Source organism: Typopeltis vanoorti, chromosome 5, assembly GCF_054136105.1.
Source record: "Typopeltis vanoorti isolate ZY-2024b chromosome 5, IOZ_Tvanoo_1.0, whole genome shotgun sequence".
NCBI classification, from domain to species: Eukaryota; Metazoa; Arthropoda; class Arachnida; order Uropygi; family Thelyphonidae; genus Typopeltis; species Typopeltis vanoorti.
The window spans coordinates 125442511-125461338 of NC_143553.1; the positions used below are offsets into that span (position 1 = coordinate 125442511).

Genomic DNA, 18828 nt, shown 5'->3' on the forward strand with positions numbered 1-18828 from the left:
CAAATCCACAATACTTATACTATCAAATCTAACTAATTCATTCAATACACTTGATAGCCATTACACTCCACTGGAATCTGCAGAACTTACTCTGATTCAGGAATTGCTTGTCAACAGAATGCAAGTTATAAAAAAATAAAATAAAAAAACCTCTCAAAATAATTTAATTTTTCATCCTTTCCAACATATACATACAAGTTTTTACAATCTCTTCATAAACAGCTAGATATCAATATGCAGATGACCACATCACTACTAGCAATAAACACCACCTCTCAAAAGCTTAAATGCACAGATTCATTTTTACAATAATTCATTCCTAATATAAAACACTAAAACCCAATGCTAGTTATTAAAAAATCCAAGAATCCTGCAACCTACATTAATTACATATATCACCCCATTAACAATTATTATTACCCTGAGACCACATGGAGTCAAAGACTCATCTAGAAGATCCCTTTGTCATACACAAACAACTCATCATACCATGCCTTAAATACATTCCAATTCTCTGCAGACACTACAATCTCAGGCAAGGCCTTCCAATCATTTACAACTCTGCATGCAAAAAAAAAACTGCTTCTCACTCTCTTGTTCTCCCACCATTTTATGAAAAGCCTCTTCAACATTGACCCTATAACAACCCCTTACCAACTTGTCTCTATCATATCGTCCCCTCTTCCCAGGGCCAGCTTTAGGCTTAGGCACAAGAGGCACTGGCCTAGGGGCACAATGGCTTTGGAGTGCCAACATTGCAAAAAAAAAAAAAAGTAATGGTATTAAAGAGGACCAGAGAGAGTTGAAGCGTTGGTGGAATGAGCAGTGCCCCCCCCCCCCCAAATGCTCTATACACACTTTTTTGGCAATAACTATAAACTGCTTTTAACAATAAAACATTTTATGATGCCTATCTTGTCTTATAATGCATTGATAAAACTGGCCTAGGGGGCGCCACATACCCTAGAGCCAACACTGCCTCTTCCTCCTGACAACAAGGAGGTGTGAAATGGATAAATGAAGGCATTTATGAGGCAGCACAGATGGGAGGTAATAATTAACTACATAAGGAGTACAAAGTTAGCAAGCCACAAAAATATTCCTATTGAAATTCCCATAACTATTGCATTTACATTATGTAGGAATTAAATTATTGTGACGATATTTAAGAAATGTAAATATGTGACAAATTAACAAAACTTTTGCTCCCCTCAAGCACTCAGAATTTATACACAAGCCTATCACTAGTAAAGGAACAAATACAGACCCACCTGGCAGAGAACACTTAGTATTATTAATACAAAATGTTATAACCTTCACCTTAAAATTTCCAAATTGTTCAGGCATAATCATGTTTTCACAGCCAAAAATGAACTTAAAATATTTAGTGATAATAAAAGATGTCCAGCATCCAGGAATGCATTAGCAGAGCTAATCTCAGATGGTATGATCACTTAAACAGAATGGGAGAGGAAAGATTAGCAAAACAAGTGTTCTCTGCCAGGTGGATAAGAAAAAGACCCACAGGTAGACCAAGATATAGGTGGATTGATATAGTAAAAAGTGCTTAGAAGATAGAAATATAAGATCTGATAATGTTGGAGTCTTGACAAGTAACAGACTGATTTGGAGGAAAATTGTAGATAGGAAGTTGGTAATGATGTAATTTTTCATGTAGTACTATCATACCCTGTACACCCCTTGAGGGTACATACCAGGAATTTGATGATGAATAAAAGATATTAGATCACTCAGTTCAAAAATTTTGTAACAAAAAAAAAGTTGTCAGATTGTGTACAGGCATTCATACAACATATTAAATTCTAGACCACCATCATATAACAAATCATTGCCATTTATTTTCCCTATAGATGCATGTAATAGTTTAATATCATTTTTAAGCAGTCATTATACAGTACTATGAACAACTGGTGTAAATGAAGTATTTATTTACATCATAAAGCAGACAAAAAAATTTAGAATTTTTGGGAAAAAAATTGCTGACATTTCAGTAATAAGATTTTCACATTTCCAGAAAACTGTTGTATTAACTAATGTAACAATTTCCACTTCAATGTTCTCTATTTAGTTCAAACTTTAACAGTAGTGCTAATACAAAAATTTAGCCTATGGCCTATCTCAATGTTTGATACACCATCATCACTAAATTTAATAATTTTAATCTTAGTATCTAATGAAATATGTTTTACAATCTTTCTTTTCAATGGAAGCAACAGTATCGTTCCTCTGATTTTTATTTGCTATTATTAACAAAAAATAAAAGTTATAAATAAAAGTTTATAATTTGCAGTACAACACTAAACCATACACATTGTCAGTGAGAAATGATATTAATAAAACAGTAAGTCCACCAAAATTGTGCAACAGTTAATTCATTGCAGCATTACGTCACTAAAATCATCATACGAGTGAATTCAGTATTGTATAAATGGGCACTGGTCATAATTGAAAACTGTTGTATGAGGCATTTGAGAGGATATCACATGGAACTCTGTTACACAAACTGCAACAAACAGGGATGGATATGAAACTGGTGAGATGGATAAAAGGGTGGCTGATTGACAAATACCAAAGAGCAGTATATTGAGGAACAGAATCCAGGAGAAGGCAGGTTGACTAGTGTACACCACAGGGCTCTGCGCTTGGACCACTGCTGTTTAATTTGTACATAAATGATATAGGAAATAATTTGAAGGGAGATATTTAGTTGTTTGCTGATGAAGCAAAATTGGGGAGGAGTGGTAATAGTTAATCAAGGTGACAGAGAGTTTGCAGGATGATTGAAATAGGCTGACAGTGTGGGCAAAACATAATGGATGTCAATTTAATGTGGAAAAAGTGTCAAGTTATGCATTTTGGGATACAAAAATTACAAGCTGTTTATCTTCTGATAATCTTTTGATGGCAAAATTGGGAAGGAGTGGTAATAGTTAGTCAAGGTGAGATAGAGAGTTTGCAGGATGATTGAAATAGGCTGACAGTGTGGGCAAAACATAATGGATATCAATTTAATGTGGAAAAGTGTCAAGTTATGCATTTTGGGATACAAAAATTACAAGCTGTGTAATGTTTGCCATGATCTGAACCTTAACAAGCTCTCCAAGAAGCAAATACAGATAATTATAATATTAAATGAAAAGAATTATCTGGTATGTCAACATATATACCAATTATGAAAAACCCTACAGCAGTAAAAAATAAAACCTTAAGTTTGTCAAATATTACAAGTTAGTTAACTGTAGCTACATCCAAATTGAATGAATGAATGATGAACCAAGTATCAAGGCTATATTGGCTATTTATGATCCATAAGCATGGGGCACTGTCACATCCTATCCTAAATGCTATAAAATGTCCCACATATAAATTTGCTAAACAATTGACATCCAAGCTCAACAAGTACATCAGCTAGATATCTTTCATAAAGCTTAGTGATTTTTGATGTGTCATCTCCATTTTATAAATGTTTCACTAGATAATACATGACCCACTTTCATTCCAGTTGCTAACTTATACATGGAATCATATGACATTAAATTCAGGTTTTATTTTTTACTGCTGTAGGGTTTTTCATAATTGGTAGGGGAAGGGGGGGGCTCTAGCCTTCTTAGTTTTTTTTTTTTTTTTTTTTTTTTTACAAGATAAGCAGATGGTTCTCACTTGTGTTTTGTTTTCTACAGTAAGCCAACACACACACACACACACACACACACACACACACACACACACACACACACACACACACACACACACACACACACAGATACTTACATGCTCCTTCACATCACCACTCTACCCAGAAACTCAAGAATTTTCTGGGAAAACCTGGAAGCCCAAATCTCATCTACCTCATCCACAACAGATAACTACAGTACACCTCTGCAAGCTGAAACTCCAATCACTCACTGAAACCACAAGTCTATATCTTCCTGAAGGGACTTAAATTAGCATCACTCATAACTCCCCATCAATTCACACACAAATTATCCTTAATAAATAAACTACAACAGGGACATGATACTGTATAATACTCTTAATGAGCATTATATACAGTATAACTAGTACTATTATAAAACAAGAAGAAATAAAAAAGCAGATGTGCCATTGTATACCAATAAATGATGTAAAAACCTCTGAAGGAGGTCTGGAATATGAGTGATTAAAGCAATATTAGGACTCTGGAATACTGATTATTGAGAAAGGCTGAGGAAATGTTAAATTTTAGAGAATAGTGGATAGTGAAAAGAGGTGATATGATAAAATATTTCAGCTGATAAGAGGATTTTTACAGGATCAATACAGAAGGAACTATTTGGAGAGCAATAGTGAGAACAAGACGCCACTTCCGAAGTTGTGTAAAAGTGTAATAAAGAGGAAGTGAACAGATTTTTTAATGGAGTGGTTGGTGAGTATGGATTAGTTTCTGCTTCTTAAAGAGAATTACTATGCCAATAAAAAATGAATATCATCAATAAATTATTCATCTTCTTCCTTACTTTTCTGTTGCTACTTCAAATACTTGTTTTGCTAATTTGTATCGCTTATCTCTTCTTAAATACTAATTGTTCGGTTCCTTTCTAATATCTTTATTTTTAATATGATTTTCTCTATCATACCGATTTTACTATTTCTGTTTATCTATTTTCATATTTAATGTGCATGCCATCTTCTCTAACAATGTACTTAAAATGCTTTACTTCCAATCACTGTCCACTAAAGTTGTAATTTATTTTTTCTCTTTTTCCTATTTTCATCTATTTAATCTGATTTTCATACTTAATTTATTACAGCAGTTATTGAATTTCATAAAAGAATCTTAAAGACTTAATATTCATTTAAGAGATCAACATTAACTGAATAAAGAATGAGCATATATCACCAGTTCTGAAACAAGGCTTAATATCCCTTTTATGAACGGTAACCCCCACATATGTAAATTATAAACAATGGTGGAGATAGCATACAACCTTGCTTTACACCTGCTTTAATATCAAACTTTCTTCTTGTGCAACACTCACATTTAATTACTTACCTACAATTAGTCAAGTTATATACCACTATGTATATAAAGCTTTATTTATACTATATAATTTTATCTCATCTCATCTTCCTTATACCCTCTTTTACCTTGCGGTGTCGAGGGTCCATTGATCATTGGACCTCACTCCGTTTACAGGATAAGGTGGTCAGCCTTATGCCCAGGTGTATCCTATGGCCTGTAGTGTTGAGTTCTCAAGGCCAGTTTGCCTACATTGCAGGATGAAAAACCCCAGAATAAACTGGGGAAAAAACCCTGCTGTCCACGCCCAAGACTGGATAACTTGGCTATGGCTGAGGAAGATCCTTCAGCTCCTCACGTCACCGACGGGAATCGAACCTAGAACACTCCTTCCCCAGGCATATGGTTGCGAAGCGCATAGCCACTAGGCTAACCGCACGGACCGGACTGAGTCATAATTTTATCACTATGCATAAGGCTCTATTTATACTATATAGTGTTTTTAATTGCCCCTACTTTCTTCACAAAATTTAAAAATTTGTCACATTTACCAGAATTTCTGTTAAACTTAAAAAAGAGCCAATTCTCATTTGTATGAAACCTGACAAGTTCTTGGAATAAGTCAGGTTCATCATCATTCAAAGATAAAAAAACAAATCAGGTTTTGTTCATTTATGTCTGTAGAATTAAAGCAAGCCATTTCTGTCTGAAATAATAAAAAAATTACTCTCATTTCCACATTGTTTTATTTCTCAGTTTATAAACTAGTATAAGAAAGCTAACTTGTCTAAGATGCAGTAAACTCCCTTCTCGAACAGTAGTCAAATAGTCTGGTTCCTCACCAAAGCCAGTGAACTTTGCCAATCTATATATCTGCACAAGACACTATTTCACAGCTGCTAACTCTATACAAATCCCAAATCTTCCCAAACATGGAATACTGCCCCCATATTTGGGGCAGTGAACAAAATCCTCACTAAGATTGCTCGATTCTATCCGAAGAGGGCAATCCGGTTAATTAATGATCCCTCTTATCCACTTCAATCCCTCTCTCACAGCCGTTCAGTTTCTGCCTTGTGCCTCCTACAAATATTTTCATGAGCAGTGCTCTGCTGAATCGGCCACTATTATTCCTCCAAACTCATTAGAACACAAGCCTTTTTACAGTCCATCTTGAAACTCACTGAACCAATTTTACTGCTTCCTCTTTCATTTCATCTATCTCTGTTCTTTGGACCCCCCCGCCCCCAAAATACAACCTTCAGCTGTTAAAAAAAAAAAAAAAAAAAAATATATATATATATATGAAGAGATTTCTCCTCCTTATCCTATGAATCTGCTATCGGTCATATGACCTTTGGTGTGTTGGGTGACACACATATATATAAATCCCACATCCAGATGATACTGAAGTAACATCATCCAAGAGATAATACTGATCTTCTGATGCAAATGGTATCCCTCCTAATAGACTAAAAACATGTGCTCCAGAATTGACATTATTCTACACAGCCTTTTCAATCGTCTTTACTTGACTGGCATCTACCCTATAATACAGAAATTAGTCTATATTCAGCACATTCTTAAAAAAGGCAATAAATGTCTGCCAATAAACTATGGTCCAAAATGCTTATTTCAGTTATAACAAAAATCAATGAGAAAGTGATCAACAGCTCTTCTCCACTGCTTTGAATGCATAATTCTTGACCTACAGCCAATCTCCTAGCATCATCATTATCCACCTCTGGATTCAAACCATGGAATGATTTGGAGAAACTCTTGTGGTCACTACTGATATTGAGTTTCTGAAATGAAGGAAAGAGTGTTGTATGGTGACTCGTTATTAAGAGAAGTGATAGATGGGAGTGTAACTAAATTGTACTTACCGGGTGCAAAATTTAAGGATGTAAGTGAGAGTATTAGAGTGCAAAAACAGAGGGTGAAAGAATTAATAGTTGTGGCGGGTACGAACGAATTGAAAGGTGATAAATTTTTTATGAGAGAGGACTTGAAAGTATTGCTAAAGGTAGCAAAAGAAAAGAGTGACAGAGTTAGAATGGTGAGTCTGTTGCCGTGGTATGACAGAGAGGAGTTTAGAAGGCGGGCCATAATCGCAAATGACATTATGCGCAGGTTATGCAGACAGTGTGGAATTCGTGGACGTGTGGAATGAGTTCGATGGGCGAAAGGACTTATACAAGATGGATGGCCTGCATTTGAATGGAATTGGTGTGCGGAGACTGGAAAAAGTGTTGCTGAATGAAGTGAAAATGGATGTGCAGAACCAGGGAAACTAGAACTACCAAGGAGGGGGGGGGGGGATATGCAGACATCAGTGAGACAGTTGAGTGTAAGAATGTATATAATGTACCCGAGCCAGCACTAAGGACAAAAAATGGGAATGGGACATTTAGAATAGTGCATCAAGATAGGGGTGGGACAAAAGGATCACTGCATTTCATGTATACTAATGCCTGGAGTATTAGGAACAAGAAGGAAGAATTTTTGGCCTTGATTGGCTCTTCCTGGCAACAGGTTATTGGCATTAGTGAAACATGGCTGACGGATGATGATATAGTTAGTGGGATAGAATGTGTAGGTTATAGTGTGTTTAGGAGGGACAGAGAGAATAAAATGGGGGGGGGGGGGGTTATTGATGATAGCTGATGAACTGCAGCCAAGGAGAATTGAAGTTGTATCGCAGGATAGTGAAAGGAGCTCATTTGAGGCTATTTGGTGCGAGATTGAGACTGGCAGAATAAAATATACAGTTGAGTATTGCTATAGACTATGTGATGGAATAGATGGTGGAGATAGTATGCATAAACAAACTGATGAAATGAGTGGAAGGAGAGTAATTATTATGGGGGATTTCAACTATGGTAACATTGATTGGAAGGAGGAGATGACACATGTGAGGAAGGAAATGGATTTTATTCAATTATTAAGGGATAACTATCTGAGACAGCATGTAATTGAAAATACTAGGGGTGTGAGAGTGCTTGACCTGGTAATAGCATCTCAGAATTTGACTGTAATGAATATGACCATGTTGCCACCTATTGGTGAGAGTGATCATAAGTAACTTGACCTGGGAGGTGGCTAAAGGTGTGGAATTTTCGATTAAGACAAGGTATACGTGGAATTACCGTGCGCACAAGTATGACAAGCTTAGGAGATTGCTTGAATCAGTGCCATGGCATGTACAACTGCAAGGGCTGGACGTCAATAGAGCATGGGAAGTGGTCAAGGAGCATTTACAGGAGGTTATGGCTGATTGTATACCTAGGGTCTGAATAGTAAACCAAGTAGAGGTTAAATGGATGAATAACACCATTAAGCTTGAGCTGCAAAAAAAGAAACAACTGTGGAGGGAATTTAAAGAAAGGGATGACCTGCAGGCATACGAACAGTATAAAGTGCAGGCCAAAAAGGTAACGAGTGTGGTAAAAAAAAAGCAAAAGCGGTTTATGAAAGGAAACTTGCTATGCAAGCAAAAGAGAATCCCAAACAGTTCTTTCAATATGCTGCAAGCAAGGGAAAAAACTGTACACGGCAAAATGATTTTAAGGAATGACGATGGTAAGGCGGTCACTGAATCAGTCGATATAGTGGAGTTACTGAGCGCGCACTTTGCAAAAGTATATCATCCAGGTGGTGACATTGAAAAAATGAAGGAACCATTAGTTTATACGGGAATTGTGATGAACGAAGTGGAAGTGAATAGTCTATTACAGAACCTTAATGTGAATACATCTGTGAGATTGGATGGTATACCGGCACGGGTCTTGAGTGAAGCGGCTAAGGAATTATCAGTGCCCTTGACCATGTTGTTTAATCTGAGTCTTGGATCTGGTTTAGTCCCCAAGGTGTGGAAAAAGGGGAAAATAGTTTCACTGCATAAAGGAGGATCCAAGACTACAGTTGCAAATTACCAACCAATCAGCATATCAGGAGTCGTTGTCAAGGTCTTGGAGAAAGTAGTCAAGGGAAAAATACAGGTATGGATTGATGAAAATGAGATACTGTACAGGGGACAGCATGGCTTTGTGAAGGGTAGATCGTGCCTCAGTAACTTTCTCAAGTTTTATAACAAGGTGAAGGCTGAACTGGATAAGGGTAATGGGTTTACCGTAATACTGCTGGACCTGGCAAAGGTGTTTGACAGGATACCACATGAAATTCTAATCCGTAAACTACAACATATGGGAATGGATATAAAGTTGGTGAGATGGATAGGTGCGTGGTTGATAGAGAGATATTAAAGAGTAGTTTATTCAGGAGTAGAGTCCAAAAGACGGCCTGTGACTAGTGGTGTGCCATAGGGTTCTGTTCTTGGACCACTGCTGTTTAATCTGTTCATTAACAATATAGGGAAGGATCTAAGAGAAACAGTTCATTTGTTCGCTGATGATGCAAAGTTGAGTAGGGCAATAGTGAATGGAGAAGATGTCAAAATCTTGCAGGATGACTTGGATAGATTGGAGTTCTGGGCTAAGGAGAATGGATGTCAATTTAATGTGACAAAATGTAAGGTTATGCATTTTGGGGTGAAAAGATTAGCAGCAGTATACCACATTGGTGGAACTGTACTTCAGGAGATTGATGAGGCCAGGGACTTGGGAGTGTTGGTGGATAGGGAGATGAAGTTTAGGGGGCACATTGCAAAAGTAGCTAAATCAGCTCATCAACTCACTTGGTTGTTGAAAAATACCTTGACGAGCAGAGACAAGCAAGTTTTGTACCTCTGTACCGAGCCTTGATAAGACCTCATCTCGACTACTGTGCCCAGATTTGGTCACCTCAGTCCCTTCTTGATGGGGAGGAGGTGGAGAGGATCCAGAGGCCAGTGACTAAGATGATAGCAGGTCTATGGAATGAACCATATGAGAACAGGTTGAAGATTTGTGGGTTGCAGAAACTAGTTGATAGGCGGAAAAGGGGAAATATGATTGAGACATTCAATTTGCTAAAGGGATTCTATAGAATTAATTCAGAGGATATTTTTGAGATCAGGACTGGTGGTGGGAGAACTAGGGGACACCTATGGAAGCTGGGCAAGAGTGTTAGAGCTGGGTTCTTTACTTTTAGAGTGGTAAATGAGTGGAACAAGCTGCCAGAGTCTGTTGTGGGTGCTATGACGGTGAGCAAGTTCAAGGCAAGGTATGATAGATACTGTGAGAATGTCGTATAGTTGTGTGGACATGATGTTTAGGGCCTCCCTGGAGTCGCCCGAAATAATAATAATAATAATGTTTCAATCGGGTCTGGCATAGATGCCTCTTCAGCAACCTGTCATTTTATAGTCTGCTCTATCCTTTTAATCCAACAAATTAAAAGGATTAAAAGATAAAATTTCACATGAGACTACAATCTGATGTGAAATGAATTTCTGCACCATACCTTAAAGAAATGTCAAGAACAAATAGCAAGGATTCTTTGCAAGTGCAATCTATATACTTCCTTCAAACCAGTTAATTTCACCATCCATTGGACACAGTCTTCTTTTCTGCCATCTACCAATGACAAAGTAAATTATTATTATTATTACATAGCACCTCCAGGGAGTCCAAAGTCTCATCGAGGGAGGGCACCTACTACTCAACTCTCCATCTCCACCACTCAAATCTACAAATTACGACTATGTTCATCATCTACACCAATGCCATCTACCGCCGACCACCACCACTAGTATTTTCCAGACAATCACAAACATCCATACCCAACAGTGGGATTCGAACCCACAACCTTTTGGCTGAGAGCGGATACGCTAACCACTCGGTCAACCAGGCTGGCTTCTTTTTTTTTTATTATATAAATTTCTTTATTCATCATATATTTTATTTAATTCCCTGTACAAACATCACACAGAAAGGATCACATATCCATAACTCTAGAAAGTCAACTGGATAGATTCAGAGACATATTCTGCTAGAATAATAGTGTGACAGCACTGCTTAATCTTCTTCTGTCTTACATTCCTTTTCATACTCTTAATAATTTTTCTCTTTCTAATTATCAATAAGATCAATAACATTATACCTTTTCTTTTCTACTTGTATATGGAAAATATATGATTTTATTTATGATTATATTCATCTATAAGGCTCAGCTCAACAGCCAAGACCAAATTTCTCTTCTCAGACTGACTCTTACTCTAAATCTTTCCTGGCATAGTCACATTACTTCTAGAGCATCCTCAGCTTCCAAAAAAATTTGGCATCTTTTCTGCTCAAGGTGGTACTTCTCTGACCAGTTATTTACTCTGTATAAATCCTAAATCATCCAACCTTGGAACATTGCTCTCTCATGTTTGGGGTGTTGTACATAAGACCCATCCTCCCACACAAAAAAATGCTTTCAGAAAAGGATGTTCTATTGATTAACCACCTGACCGACCATTATGGATCAAATATGCATCTTGAAACGCTTCTTATCCATCATATATTTCAATGTAATATCAATGGTATTACAATTGTAAATGCACTTCGCATCCATGATAACCTTGATGTCTATAGACGTCCTTGGCCAGTAGAGTGGTTATTGACATCTCCTACAGATTCTCTTTAGCCACTTTCTCATAGAAGACTAGTTTCTGCATTGTGTCTCTTCTACAGATATCTCCATGGCAGCTGTTCAGCAGAACAGGCATTCATTATTCAAGCATTTTAAAGGAACTTGTACGACACATATTTCTAAACATTTATATGGCTAACACGTAGAAAAAAATGCAGAATTTATACTTTACTGGCAGATACATCCATTGTCCTTACACCATAATTCATCACAGATGATAGGTATTATCAAGTCTTGTCCACAGAGCTCAATGTGTTCTGCTCTTTCGTTATAACCATTTGTCATTCTGGTGAGTAATGGTTATAATGAAACTACTATTCATTATAACTTAAACATAACTTATTGCCACTTATGATCTGTCAGCCAGACTATAACCTGATGCAAAAAGAATTTCCACACCCTACCTTAAAGAAATGTATAAAATAGCAAAGATTTTTTGCAAGTACAATCTATACACTTCCTTCAAACAAGTTTGGAAGCAGTCATCTTTTCTACCATCTACCAAGGAAAAATACCTCCTCTTTCCTTACCCTGTTTTTATCAAGTGACCTGTTCACATCATTTTTATTACTTTGGACAGAGTGGCTGCTCTGCTGAGATTAGAGTCCAAGAACATCAGGACTTCACTACATTTTTAGAATTCAGCAAGCCTAGACACACAAATTCAACTTTTTCTTGAAATTTGTGAAACACTATGAAATCATTCAAACCTTAATTGCTCTGATTGTATGCCAATTTCAAAGATTTGGGAAGTAATTACTATCAACTTTTTATTTTTTTAATGATACCAATTAGGTTATTTTAATTGCAGAAAATATTCCATTGATTCCTTTGAAATCTAATAGTGTATTCTTGACAACTCAGCTGTGATCAACACAGAAGCTAGTAAGCATATGCTATGTGACATATGACTCATGTTTTGAACGTAGCTACTGATCTCTTTTCTCCCTGATGGCATCCACGTTACAGTGGATGAAATATACTGGAATTTTTATTTTTTAAGAGGGCGGGAGAGAAGCATTTATTATGCCTCACATTTATCAGATCTACAAGAAGTTGAGCAACAGCTGCAAAAACAACTCTTTACCGTGTACTCACCGAACTGGAAACTTCCAGTCATATTTCAGCACTAACTCAGTTCTGTGGAACAGCTTTCCCCATGAAGTATTTCCAAAGGACTACAACCTTCAACCGGAATATCAACAGATTACTCTGGTCCTGACTCCAGCCCATACACAATTTTTGTGTGGGCTGGAGTCATTCTGAGTCTGGCACCACTGATGAAACTTCAATAAAGGTCGAAACTAGTCAGCATAGCAAGCGTCCCTTCCCATAATATTTTATTATTATTATTTTTGTTATTTTTTTTTAACTTTCAAATTCCTACGTATGGATCGTTGGTTAAAGATTTCATTTATAAATAAAACCCCCAAAAGAGAGCAATATAGCAAATACAAGTAGGCGTGTAAACAACACTGGATCAAATGGAACTGATAAGAGTGTGTTGCCTGTGATCTCTACAGAACCAACTAGGAAGAGGATGAAAACTCTTCGTAAGTATGATATGAATTACTTGAATTGTGGATTTTCATTTCATGGAATGAAGAGGAACGTTTTCCAAATTTTCTTCTTTTAAAAATAATTCATATTTTGTGTTTACCTGAACATATAAATTCAAATAAAATAGATATTTATTTTTACATTAATTTATTTGTTTATTTTCATTAATTAATTATTTAGGGGATACTTGGTGATAAGGAAAAATTTTTAAGAAGGGGTATGCGGATATCTGAACTTTCAGAAACACTGTTCTAGAGGGATGGGAAAGCAAGTTCAGCCCTGGTGAATGCGCATACTCGGTCGGGTAGCAGGAAACGAGAGAGCGGATCAGCTGGTTACAGAAGAGCGGCTAGGAACCAGTTACGAAAAGTAGTCAAAATCTACCATGAGGCGTAAACTTGTGGGAAGAAGATTTCACCGCACTTCTAATGGGAAATGGAAAACTACGACTGGGATACTAAGACAATTTATGTGAAGTCTACCAACTCTATATGCAAGTAGTCATGAAGATACTTCTCATGCAAATTTTTGTTTACACTTGGATAAAGGATTAAACAATATAACTTCTTATCTAGTATAATTTACTTTATAACTAAGTCAAAAATCTTTCTGTAGCTTCCTGAGATTTACACAAGAATACTGTAGTATCCCCAGGAATTTCTACTAGTTTCATTAATTCTCTTCCTCCTGTACATAAATGACCTCTCAATGACCACAAATTCTATCCATCTTTGCTAATAACAGTACACTCCACTCCACTGCTCCTCTTCATTTAACAAAGCCTATAGTGCACAATCGCCTACTATGAACTCCTTGGTGTGGTGAGGAGGATCACCTTGTGAACTTCAAATGCTACCCAGAACACAGTACTCTCCCATCTCTTGCAAGAAAGATCTCATTTTTTTAAAAAAAAAAAGTGATATATATATATATATATATATATACGCACATACCAAAACACAGTACTCTCATCTCTTGCAAGAAAGTTCTCACTTAAAAAAAAAAAAAAAATATATATATATATATATATAGAGAGAGAGAGAGAGAGAGACCCCCTACCCATAAGAAATCTTAAATTTACATAACATGTATAATTTGATGGTGCTATGCATGAGCAAATGATTAGATTTTTTTTTTTTTTTTAAAAAAGGAAAGCTGTTAATGCATTTCATGAGCCCTAGGGTTGTTCATTAATATTTACTGGTATTTCACTGTCCAACTTAAAACTTTCAGAACCAACTTCTGTTCTTCCCCTTTCATTTGATTTCCCTGTTCTTCAGAACAGCCTTACTCATCATGTGTTCCAAGACTACAATTTTCAGCTGTTCAAGAAACATCAGATTCCTACTTTCCCTCTGACTCCCTTCCTTACTCATGGCACTGATATACTATAGATGTTATAACTTTTCTATGTGGATCTAAGATACATATATATATATAAGAGAGAGAGAGAGAGAGAGAGAGACACACACACACACCCATAAATGGATTGAAATTAATTCTGTCTAGATGTAAAGAATAATCATTATTTTCAAGTACAGGTTACTTAGCTGATGTTGTATGGAGGAGGGGGAAGGGTAGAAGTTTTTTCCTTTCAGGAAACTTGTGCTCTCCTCCCCCCCAATGAAGAACAGACAAGCTAGCCAGGGAACACATACAATTATTATTATCATCAAACTTCCATGGAGTCAAAGATTCAATGTGGAATGTCTCACTCTCACACCGCTCATCATATTGTGCCATAAATGCATTCACTGTCTATGAACTCATCCCACTCTGGCAATGCATTATAATCACCCATCATTCATGCAAAAAAAGTCTCTCACTCCTAATTAATGCATTAATCAAGGATGAGAACCCTAATTATTCCTAATGAGATAGAATGGAAGGCCCTCCCATGAGCACTAGCCTTTAAGAAAGTGCTGCATCAATAATAACTGTATAATAATAATATTAACTTGGTAATGGAAATGTCTACTATAGTTTCTATGAAACATACACAAGTACTCATTATCAGACCTCCAGGGAGTCAAAAGTCTCATTGCAGGATGTTTATACTTTCATGCAAAGAAATCATCAAACTGTGCCTTAAACCCATTCACAGTTTCTGCACTCACCACACTTACAGGCAATGCATTCCACTAACCACTATCCATGCAATGAACCTGCTCCTCACTTCTCTTTGCTCACACTCTCCTTATACAGCATTCAGGGATGCCTCTAGTTCTACCCCTTGTCTCCCACTACTCTATGAAAAATCTCTACATTAATCTGGTAACAATCCCTCACCAACTTATACAACTCAATCATATTCTCTCTCTTTCTGTCCACAAGTCTCTGCAAGTTGCATTTCCTCAAACTATCCTCATATCCACATTCCACAGACCTGAAACCAACATAGTGAACCTTCTCTGGGTCCTCTCAAATATATCCTCATCTCCTTGAAAAACCAGGTGATCAAATCTGTGCACAGTAGTTCATCATGTAGTATATAAGTAGGCTGTTAAAACATGACCTTTCCCCTAACAAATCCATGCTGACCATCATAGACAATACTGTTATTATCAACCCAATTCTGAATCATAGTCCTTACTAAGTGGAACAATTTTTCTCATTTTCCACTCCTTTGGCACTTGCCCTGTTGCAAGACTCATGTTCAACAGGTATGCTGTTAATTCGCTAGAGCAACCCTTCCAAACACATGGTGATGTATTGTCAAGTCTTACTGCCTTATCAAAACGTTTATTTAATATATCACAGATCAATCTCTCCTTCACCATATCATCTACAATTAAACTTCTCATGATATTCCTTCACAAGGATGAAATAAACTGCTCAATGAATACTTATGAAATGAATACTCAATGAAAACTATATCCACTGCATCAGTTACCAATCTATCAATGTCGTCAACTAATATCATCCTTTCATAATCATTTTTTTTCCTACTTACTGTATATCAGAACTCGCTAGGATTTATCTTGGCTAGATTGTTAATTCTGTTCCAGATTTCATGCTTAATCCCTCCATTTGCCCATTTACTTCTACGTTATTTAGTCTTTTCACCATTAGAATACACTCAGACGTTGTTGTTTCACAGATCTTAATCTCTGCCCAAGCAACATCTAGCTGCTTTTCACTCACCTCCTCTTTCTAGGCTAGAGCTCCTAGTTATCTCCTAAACTTTTTATAATCATTGGCCCTGTAGTTCCACACATATCCTTCACAGAAGTTCTCATACAACTGGTGACAACCCAGGTGATCAGTTATAGTCATTCTCACAAAGTGGGAAATGATTACATACTCCATTCACACGCACATCCTCTCACGATATGATCAGATCTGAGATTCCCAATCCTCACGTGCCCTCCATTACATAGTGACAAACACAGTTGTGCCTTCATAAATCAAGAAATTCATTTTCCTTCTGCCCTGATGGTATCTCTTCACTGTAATCAATATCACCATTAATGATCACTCTTCTCTTGCTTATTATGCCAAGTTGACTACACATTTGTCTCCGCCCTCAACATTCCATAGCCATAGCAACACCCAACTGCACAATACTGCTTTTAAAACCACTGCAACTATTTCCTTCTTGTATCTCAACTTTGTGCAGGCATAATTTCCTCCTCCACAGCAGCAGTCCCCCCCCCTCTTGCCCTTCTAATCCTCACAAAAAACAACACACCCTTCCATTTCTATCCCACCAGGATATCATTCTCGTCCAATCATGTTTCACTTATTCCAACTATATGCAGGTGAATAAACTCATTAAGCAACAATTTCGCCCCCCCTCCTCTTATTTCTGATACTTGTGGCATTTGTAAATACACATAGCAATTCATTTCTAGGTTTCTTCTCACCTTTACTCTTTGTTGCATATATCTTGCCAGACTCAACTATTCCCTGTTCATTCCTAGCTATCCCCATACCTGTATTCACTACTGCTTTCAAAACCCACCCTCCTTACATTGTCTTCCTTTCCCCATTCTTAAGCAACATGCATTCCTGTTATCACATTATCATCTTTCACATTACTCTCATCTCCATTCACAATCACTTTAGTCTCAGCTGGTCCACTCTCACGCTCATTTACATCATCACTGACTTCCGCTGATAGCTGGTTCGCATTACTCACTGCACTCCCTTCCAGAAGCAGCAGCAGTCTTTCCATATGTCTCATGCCAAAACCATTCAAATGAAGTCCATCCTTGTAGTTCCATTCGTCACTCACCATACACTTTCCGCTGCATACGTTTTAGATAACATACCATTCATTATCTGCATACTGCTGTTTATATGAAACAAGCATGAACACTTGCGCTTGTGCATCAGAACATAAATACATATCATAATGACTTCCTATTTCAAAGCTATTTTAATGAAATATTTCTTCTGAGTAGTATAATCATAATAAGAATTTGCTAAACATAGCTTTCCAAATAATATTATTCAATGTAATATAATGAATACTAAAATGAACAGTGTAGAGAACAATAAAGAAAAAGAATTTTAAATAACTTCTGATACTTATTACTTTCAATAAAACAAACGACAAAGATCAACATATTCTGAACGGATTTTATTACTTAAAAAACATCATAACAAGTAACGATACTCACACAGTTAATCAACACTTCGCCTCACTTAAATTGGCCCATTCCCTACGAAAGTATGCGGTGTTCCCTCATAGTTATTTGAATAAGCAGCAAGTTGATAAAGGGATAGATAAATGATATATCCCCACTTCTTAAACAATTAAAAAAAATAGTGAAGGGGATACAAATCCTTTGATCTTTATCTGCCAGTAAGCGAAACTCCAAGAACTAGGACTAAGATCTATGAGTTTCATACCGAAAAACTATCGTCAAATCCAAGTGTAAGTAACCACTTGTTAGTAAAACACCAAGGCAACTCGTATCAAAGGTGGTGAAAGCTCCCTCACTATCCTTGATATTTTCTCATAATGTAAAAACACAGCCCCTAGGGGATGTAATACTGTAATTACATTATGAGGAAAGAACACTATCCAGACCGATTTCAACCTTTTTTGAGGTCTCATCAGTGAGTAGGTAGACCTGGAAGATAACAAGGTTTAAGTGAAAAGAACTTACATACCTTCACTATACGAATGCCATAAAGGTGTGCCTGTGTATTATAACATAGAATAAAAGCCAAAAGGCTATTTTTCTGTCAACCTTAATAATAATGAAGGGGATACAAATCCTTTGATAAAAATTTGGTAATCCTTTACGGGCAGATAAACATCAAAGGATTTGTATCCCCTTCATTATTATTAAGGTTGCCAGAAAATAGCCTTTTGGCTTTTATTCTATCTTTTATTTTATTTTATTATAATGTTATAAACTAAAAAAGTTCTTAATTTTTAAAAAACAGGAGTAATTTTACATTGTACACTATATCTGTCTTCCTTTTTTTTATATAAGCTAAAAAGAAAAATTATAACTATTATTTACGAGAAGCGGTGAGGGAATTGTCAGTTCCCTTGACCATATTGTTTAATCCAAGTCTGCTCTGAGTTAGTCCCGAGGGGTGGAAAGAGGGGGAAAATAGTTCCACTGCATAAAGGAGGCTCAAATACTGATGTAGCAAATTACCGACCAATCAGCATATCGGGAGTTGCCAAAGTATTGGAAAGTTGGTCAAGA

The 18828-nt window shown here is 36.6% G+C and overlaps 1 protein-coding gene across 2 annotated transcripts in view; it reads right to left on the reverse strand.

Annotated features, from left to right (window-relative positions):
- The window catches only part of LOC150106791 (uncharacterized), a 36252-nt gene extending 18452 nt beyond the window's left edge, over positions 1-17800 (reverse strand). Inside the window, exon 1 of one of the 2 annotated variants that reach the window (XM_090392704.1) lies at positions 17784-17800. The gene's annotated coding sequence lies outside the window, so the exon portion shown is untranslated. The other variant, XM_090392703.1, reaches the window with a different exon arrangement.
- Between the last annotated feature and the right edge of the window lie 1028 nt (positions 17801-18828).